This window comes from Balaenoptera borealis (genome assembly GCF_965194805.1).
Source record: "Balaenoptera borealis genome assembly, chromosome: 16".
NCBI lineage: Eukaryota > Metazoa > Chordata > Mammalia > Artiodactyla > Balaenopteridae > Balaenoptera > Balaenoptera borealis.
In genome coordinates this window covers 55,891,391-55,900,648 of record NC_138872.1, presented here as the reverse complement: position 1 = coordinate 55,900,648, position 9,258 = coordinate 55,891,391, and the positions used below count along the sequence as shown (strand labels likewise).

The window sequence follows — 9,258 nt, the reverse complement described above, 5'->3', positions numbered from 1 at the left end:
AAAATGAGTTCTGCTCACAGCAACATGGAACCATAAAAAAAAGAGAGGAAAAAGGCTGAAGGATGAAGCCAAATGTCATGAGAGAGAGAGAGGGTCAATTCCAACAGGAGACAAAAATAATGATGAAACATTTACCACTTGAAAAAAAAAAAAGAAAACAAGTCGAGGATTTCAAGGTTGGAAAATGAGGCTCCCGTGACAACCCGAGAGAAAACCCTCAAGTTCTTTCCAAAAAGTGCTGGCAGAACCCAAATAATGAATCACCTTATCTACTCGGCATCCAGATCTTCTGTCACACAGGCTGCTCATCGAATCCTAAAAGTGCCCAGGAAGGGCAATATTTTAATCAACTCCATTTTAGAGGTGAGCAAAATACAGTCATAAGCATCAATCAGATCCGGTTCAAGTCCAGCACTTCCACTTTCTACTTTTGCCTCCGGTATCATGCCTATTCCTGCACCCACCAAGCGATAAGGGTTTACTCAAGGGAAAGAATATCTGGAAGGACTTGACGAGATGATGCCTGCAAAGCCCTGTGCGTGGTACCCGGCACACAGACATGTTCAATAAACTTCAGCTGTATCTGTCGTCCAAGCAGCTAAGTGACCCTGGTTAGGTCTGAAAGCTGGTGTGAGACGTGACCCCAGACTTAAATCCAGTCTGTAGAATTCAAGTCCACCATGATATATATATATATGTATGTATATATCATGGCAGCCATTTTATAAAACTCAAGTATATAGGCTAGTTCATACCAGAGTGCTCTATTAACTCCCAATCCTCAGTGACTTCATACAGCAGAAGGTCATTGCTCACATATGCTACACATCTAAGGTATATCCTGGGGGTGAGGCACGTTCTGTTCCACATGATTACTCAAGGACCCAGGCTGATGGAGAGTGCAGCATCTCAACATAGGGCTTCAGGTTCACTGTAGCAGAAGAAGAGAGTGTTTGGCAATCTTGCACCCACTCTCCCATGCTGTGTCTCAGAAGTGATACACATTACTCCTGCCCACAACCCAAAGGCCAGAACAAGTCTCATGGTCCCACTTAACTGCAGTGGGGGGACTGGGAAGTGTGGTCTACATGGGGATAACCACTGGTGTTGTCTACTACACCAACTAATGAGAATGATGGATTAACTAGGTCTTTCCCATCGTATAGATTTTTATGTTTCCCTGGAACACGCTGCTTACTTCTATAGATACAGTTAAAACCAGACAAATTTGATATCCCACAATTCCTCATTCCAGAATAATATATCTGTTCCCCTCCCTAAACAACAAAAAAATGGCATTCAAATGAGTTATTGGTAATGAAATGTAACAGAATAGAATAGAATAGAGATATGAAATACTAGATTTCCAATCATCAAAGAAAATTTCAAACAATCACTCTTCCTTGTTTACTTAAAAGAACCTTTTTAACAAGAGGAGATGAATCGCAAATGGGTGTCTAACTGGCTCTTAAGTTAGCCAGAAACTCAGAATAATGTAAACAGCCTCTATCCAAAGCAGTCCTGAAAATTAAGATGATGTTTGACACAGGAAGGGAAGAATGTCTGTTCCTCTTTCCAGTCTCTCATCTAAAAGTTGTTTACAAAAACCTCCTGCTCGGTGCCTTATGTACCAGGACATTTTGATCCCACAGGTCTGGAATAGCACTCAGGTCTCTGTATTTTCACCAACTCTGTAAGGTGATTCTGATGCCCAGCGAGGGCTGGGAAGCCACGCTCTAGATCCACTCCACAGCCTAGGAAAGCAAACTCAGGAATGTACAGAGTTCCTGGTTTCCAGTCCCAGACCATATATTCACTCAAAGCCTCGGTGTCCTTTACCATAACGATATAATGTCTGGACAACACCATCTGATTGTGAAGATTATATTAAAAAATATATGTGAAAAGCTTTCAATACCTGTGGCATAATACAACTACTACTACAAACACCATGACAAATCCAGACCACTGATGGTGGTTAAGGGGAGAGAAAAAAAGACAACTTTAGCTACCTACTCTATCCCAGACCCAAAGTTTCTGCTGTCCAATGCAGATACAAAAACACAATCAAAATGTGGTTTAAAATACAATGGGACACTATTCATCCTTAAAAAAATAAGGAAATTCTGCAATATTATGCAATATGGGTTAACATGGATGAACCTTGAGGACATTTGCTAAGTGAAATAAGCCAGTCACAAAAAGACAAATATTGCCTGATTCCACTTATATATCTAAACCCTTCAAATTAATAGAATCAATGAGTGAAATAGTGGTTACCAGGGGCTAAGGGGAGGAGGAAATAGGGAGTTACTAATGAATGGGAATAAAGTTTCAGTTAAGCAAAATGAATATGTTCTGGAGATCTGCTGTACAATATTGTACCTATAGTCAACAATTATGCATCATACGCTTCACAAAGTTAATTTGTTAAGAGGGTAGATCTCATGTTAAGTGTCTTACCACAAAAAAAGTAAAAATTTTAAAAAGTCTATCCCCCCCAAAAAAAATTAATCATAGGGCTTGCAAGAAAAAAATGACAAAGACAATTCCTGTTTTCATGAAGCTTACAGTTTGGTAAATAACTTAGTCTTTAGCCTATTATCCATTCTCTCCCACCTAAGATACAATGTCATCACCTTAAAAGACTGGGAATAGAAGCTAGAATACATTTCCCAAAGCCTTTTGATGCATTTTTGCAAAGACTGTAGTCCAACCTAGACTTCAGTCTACCTGCCAATTTGAACGTTTGTTAGCCAAAGTTTCAGAACTTTGGACAGTTCTTTTAATTTATTCTGTATACAAAAGTTCCTATCCTAACACGTCTGCCACTTTAACTACCTTATGTATTTGTTTTTACTCTACTGAGTGAAAATTGTTACCTGACCTCCTCTGCAGTCCTCTGAAACCTCCCCTTCCTTCTTTTAGAAAGAACCTTAATGTGGGGGATAGAAATATAGGATTTATTAAGATCATCATCTCTCCTCTCCAATTCCAAGGAACATCAATAGTGATGCTGCCATAATAGATTACATCAGGGCTTCTTAATCCTGGCACTATTGACATTTTGAGAGAGACAATTCTTTGTTGTGGGAGGCTGCCGTGTGCATTGCTGGCTGTGTAGCAGCCTCACTTAACCCTACCCACTAGAGGCCAATAACGTCCCTCTCCCAGTTCTAGCATCCAAAAATGTCTCCAGCCATTGCCTCATGTCCTCGGGGGTGGGGCACACAAAATCACTTCCAGCTGAGAGAGACTGGTTTTTGTTTATTGCACATATACTATGAGCAAAACACTGGGTTAAGTTTTTAAGACACCTTAACTCTTTTAATTCTTTCAGCAGCCCTGAGTAGGAACTATTTTTATATCAACTTTTAGATAACATAATTGAGCCAATGAGTGCCAGGGCTGGATTCGAAAGTCACAAAGGTCATTCTCCTACTTTCCGTTCATCCCATTTTCAACATACCAATTGATGTAGAAATGAATTGCAAAGTGTATTTTGTTATCTTAGCGAGAGCACTAATTCCCTAGGAAGTTATACATTCCCCATGTCCCATTCAGACCCCATCATGTCCTGGGTCTCTAAGAAATGCAAAATCAATCCAGCACATAATGACTGTGGATGAAGCCTCAGTGGCACCAAAGCTAGGAGAATGTCAACTTCTCTCCTGCCTTTTCAGTATGGTGAGACAAGATTTCGACCACCAGCCAGTTTTCAACAACTGATTCTCTTTGGGGAAATAAGTCTGGACCTACGAGATGTTGAGAATAACTTTTCAAGGACTGTCCCTTTACTTTAGGCACATACTTGCAATGGAAATGGTCTTGTTTCTACATGGTACACTCAGTCAGAGCTAACTGGAATTGGAAGTTAGTTGGAAGCTTCCACGGATAATTTGGTGGCATTTGACCGAGAAGAGATAGAATGGTACATCACTCCCTTGCATGGTGGTCTGTGATTTTTGTGATTTGGGAGATACTGGCTGCCATTTGCTCCTGTGTAGATTGGGAATGCTATTGGACAAAAAGAGTAAGAAAGCACATGCACAGAGGAAAACACAGAGGAGCAATGAGCAAGAATGTCCTTGGTGACATCTCACCTTTCTTGAAAAAGAGCCAAATTCCTATTCTTAGTTCATGCTAAATTTCCTTTGGTGCTTGAACTAGTTTGAGTTGGGTTTCTGTGATTCATAAATAAATCCTTAAGCTGGAAGTGGGGAAGGAGTGGTAAGCACAGGTATGCTTTCCAGGGAAGCATAGTTCTAGGTGGGAAGGGCCCAAGGGAGGGGCTGCTCCAGGCTGTGCAGGGTGGGGCACCTTGAAAGCATCAGTCTTAGCTCCCTGTGGATGGATGCATATGACTGCATCTGTCCCTTGAAAGAAAATGCCACTGTTGCAAGAAGGATTTTCTTCTTGTTGGGTGTTTTGCATTTCTGCTTTAATAAATAGTATAATACAAATGAGGGGGGAGATTAAAAAAGGTCTGTACTCTTTACTGTAGACTTTACAGGGTTGGTTGTGGCAGTTTGTCAGTCTGCAAGGATTAGTCAAAATTTAAAAGAAAGCCCAGAATTTCTATGATGACTTTGTTGTGCATAGCTTCCCAGCAATTATTGGGTCTTCCTTGTTTGAAGAGTCAGCTTAAAATGAATCATCCCCATGATGAAGAATGGTCTGTTGGATCTCGTTTTCTTCTGGAACACAACCCCCTGTGCACTGTTTGAATATTTAAGAATCACACTGTTGGAGAGAAAGGAAGGAGGCCAGAGACGTGTTATCCCAAAGTCCCTATCCCTTTTACTGTCTCTCCAAAGCAGTCCTTAACAGAGCTTGGGAAATAAGGTGGAAGAGACCTTCCATGTCATGAGGGACTGAAGGCTACTGACTTTCTGACACACCCACATGGCCCCAGACATCAGCAGGTGGATGGAGGTGAGTCATGTTTTGTAGATGAAAAAGGATGGAGTTGAATAGATCTAAGTTTCAGTCCCAGATCTGCCACTAATAGTTATGTGACCTCATCTATCAGGCACTCAGTCTCCCAGCCTCAGATTCTTTGTCCTTAAGACTGGGACTTTTTTCTTTATTGGTCTTATATGGTTATGGAAGAGTTAAGTAAGAAAGTAGAACAAAAGCTCCTATTAGAGCTCTCAGCATTCAGTGATGGTCAACAATTTATAATGATCATGGTCTCATCCTAAGATTATTCTAGATCTTTGGCTGGCTGGATTCTGGAGCTGCTTCTCATTGGTGACTCCGTATGTCTGGCTTAGAACCCACCTGTTTGTTTGTTTGTTTGTTTTCTGGAAGTCTGAATGATTTGTTCTGACCCAGCCCACACAGATCAGATCATCATTTCATGATCTACTTAGAAAAAGACAATGTCAGAGGATGGCTGTAAAGCATATCTGGAGAAGGAGATACTGGTCGAAAAGAGGTTGGGAGAACCTACAGCATAGCTTGAGCTAATCCCACCTAACAGCACCCAATCCTTCCCACTTCCCATGACTGTCATCACTGACCAGCAACTCCTCAGAAGGACCAACCTACTACAACAGGACACAGCAGGAATGAGCCTGCCTGGATTCAAATCCCCATCTACCACTTACAATCTATGTGAACTTGGTAAGTTGTTTGAGCTCTTTGGGCTTCGGTTTCTTCCTCTGCAAAGTAGAAATAATGATAGCATCTCTCGACCTCCCAGGATCGTCAGAAGAATTAAATGTGATAATATCGTAAAAGTGCTTTGAACCTGGCCTGGCACAGAATGAGGGCTGCATGAATGACTGTTAATTAATATAATAAAATAAATACAAATTAATGCACAGGTCTTGATTTTTAAACCACACAGACGTGGTCTCTTTTGCCATTAACCCTTTCCTACCCAGAGAAACAAAATGTGCTTTAAATTAAAAGGCAAGCCAATAAACTGACTTGACAGAAAAAAAAAAAATACACACACACACAAATATAATAGAAAGGAAGAGCTAAAGGAAGTTGATTTCTCACCTTGGCCACCCCTGCTCTAACTCACTTTGGCGGAAGGATTTTATTGGCACAGTGTCTTTTGATCAAGAGAGGAGATTTCAAACAGGGTGTCTCCATTCTGGTACAAACTCCATTTCCCTCACAGACCACCAGGCTTCCAGCCACTGGGTTGCAAGGATGTTAATGGACCCTGTCAACTCTTCATATGGGTTCTCTTCTGCAAATGCATGTAACAATCAAGGATTCTCATGGGGGGAGGGGAGTGTCCTAGGATAAGGATCTATATAGGAAGTCCAACCAGAAATGTGGGCTCGATGGTAATACTTGTGAGTTCTTTCTTTTGCATTCTCCAAAGGCCCATGAAAAGCATTTTCCTCTGGGTCCTGGAAAATTTACCATTTAGTCCTAGATTGTCAGTGGACATGTACTACAGAACTTAATAATGACGCATGCGTGTAAGGAATCCTTGTAGTACCCACAGTTTATTAAGTCTCAACCCTCCTGGAATGATCACGTGCTTTTCAGCAAGGAATAGAGTTGATGCCCTTAGGCAAACCGTTATAGAAGTTAACTAAATTTGAATTCTCCCAGGGCCTCTTGAATGCATTCTTTTTTTTTTTTTTTTTTTCTTAAGAGTTCTCTGAGCTTGTATCAAGTCTAATTGATTTTTAGCACAGGAAACCTTACCTCCCAATATAGCACGGGACCCTTTTTCCTTGTAGCCAATGGCAAAAGACCCATTCATAAATTGTTAAACATGTTCACAGCTAAACGACACGAAAATAGCCCAGGAATAGTTTAATATTCATAATTGGCTTTGATTAAAATACAAACTTTTCACGTGAGCGCCGGGATTATTTTTCATAATGTAGGCAGGTTACCGAGCTGAGTGCCACTTAACTTAGTGTTTAATCAGGAGAACTACAGTGGCATCAGGCTGATTAGGTTGCCTCAACTGCTGCCTGCTCAATTTTTCCCCATAATTGCGGGATATTTTTTATGGTGACAAGTGCCCAGACGGTAGGATTCCAATATGCTATACATCAGCTTCCCCATTATTGGATTAGCTCGACATGGCGCTGTTTCTCCAGCACCCTCACTCCCACCATTGATCTCACCATCCCTTCTATTTCACAATTAATGCAAGTCTGCTGGATTGATCCGTCTTCTCATGAGCCTGGGCCGCAGTCAATATATTCTTCTGGCTGTGTGTGAGTGATCTGCAGAGTTTCTTGCGAGGCCTGTGGATTTGTCACTGGGGCAAGAGATTTTCTCATTTGAAGATGCTCCTGATCCCATCAGGCCACCTTTATGCAGTGTTTTCAAATGACATGTGTATGGATTAAAAAAAGAAGAAGAAGAAAGAAAGATAACTAGAATGACATTTCATTGGCGTAGCTGACCGTTGCTGGAATTATTACTTTGTTAACTGAATTCTACTTTCTAAAACTTTATGGTGTCCATGCAAGACCCACAGACGCCTGCTCACCAAAAATATCATCCTCAAGGCAAAGAGGATAAGGAACAGAGTTTGCCAACAAATCATTTCCTCTGGTAACAGCTCTTCCCATGATGGAGAGGATGGATTATTTTCAAGAAACGCTTCCACTTGAGACAAGGAAGTGTGACAGCGGCAGGTGTGGCTGAAAATTGGATGACAAGTTTGCTATCAGCCCAATGGAGCTAATGCTAATTTGAGTAAGGGACACAGAAGCCCAGGGTTATAACTGGTTCCTTTGCTACCCTTCCTGAGATTTGCTGCCATTTCATATGCTTCCCTGGGTACCTACTGTATTAGGAGGCCCTGGCTAGAGATCTTGATCTTGAGATCACATGGAGGTTCTTCCACCTCCCACTCTTATACTTCCTAATTCTGAAGCTTCTCTGGGCATCAGCAAGGCACAAGTGCTGTTGTAAGAACAGGCAGGCTACAGTGGCAGCAGCCCCACTCCGCCCTCATAATTCCTAAGTACTCTATGTAAAAAAAAAAAAAAAAAAAATGAGCTGATCTTCTTGGGAATTTACCCTCTATTGCCAAGAGACTGAGCGCAGCAATCATGCAAATTCACATTCAAAAGAAGAGCTTCCAAACAAGAAAGAATATAAGTGTATTAATATATTGAAAGGATTTCTAAATAAATCAGAAGATGGTTAGAGGATGGGACAGTGCTTACGTATGTGTAGTCGGCAGAATATGCCCTCCGCAAAGATGCCAATGCTCTAATCCCCAGAACCTATCAATATGATAAGCTACACGGCAAATGGCACTTTCCATATATAATTAAGGTTGTGGACCTAAAAATGGAGAGATTATTCTGGATTTGGTGGGGAGAGCCCAATCTAATCATAAGAGTCTACCTAAGGTACTATCCAGAGCCTCAAATGATGCCATCAAGATTTTTCCTTTCTCAATTTCTTAGATTGTGTCTCTGTATATCGGGGGCAGGATGGCCACCACAACATTAGACTCACTCACCTATAATCAGCCTAACAACCCCATGAGGAAGGATGATTTCTCCATAGAGTTTAATAGCCAAGGCCCACAGGGGACTCTCAGTGGTCCACCTGGAATGTGAGCCCATCTCTGAATAAACTGCTATGCCCAGGGCTTTCAGTCACTCTGAATATCCCCACATGTTCAACCCTGTTCACAAGAACCAAACAGAACTGCTCTTCTCAAAAGACAGGGACTCTCCTATTAGAAGAAGATGAAATGGGTGCTGGATAGACATTAAAAATAAATACAGATGTTCACTAACTCTCCCAAACTAAGCTACCTACTTGTTCTGGAGAGCTTCCATAAAAAAAAAAAAAAAAAAAATGACTGAGTCCAGGTCAGGGGCAGGAAATGTGCAGGTTGATCTGGGAACATCTTGTCATCTCATAAAGCAAGAAAAGTCTGTGCTCAGACAAGAAGAAACCAGCTGGAAGAAGCTCCCAGTGCTCAACAATAGGGCTTCAGAACGGAACTTAAGAAAAATCATCGGTCACTTCTGGAAGACTCAAGCAAACTAACTCCGTCATTTGAAAAGTGGAAAAATACAAAGAAAGATGCAATGTATCCTATAATTCTTTTGTGAAATGTACTTCGAGATAAGTAAAAACAAACAAGCACAAATTAACAAGAGGAGCCGTCTGTCTGTAGAAGTATCCTACCTGATAAATGGAGAGGAATGATGGCCACGGTTGGCAGAAGGGGCTAAAAATCCCCGAAAAGACTGCCAGCCAGACAGGTCATGCTTCCTGAGGGAAGTACGCAGTAACATT

The 9,258-nt window shown here is 41.3% G+C and overlaps 1 protein-coding gene and 1 long non-coding RNA gene across 30 annotated transcripts in view; one reads left to right on the top strand and one right to left on the bottom strand.

Annotated features, from left to right (window-relative positions):
• The window catches only part of RBFOX1 (RNA binding fox-1 homolog 1), a 2,204,510-nt gene that overhangs the window by 656,676 nt on the left and 1,538,576 nt on the right, over positions 1-9,258 (bottom strand). The window lies entirely within an intron of this gene.
• The window catches only part of LOC309614218, a 409,767-nt gene that overhangs the window by 364,976 nt on the left and 35,533 nt on the right, over positions 1-9,258 (top strand). The window lies entirely within an intron of this gene.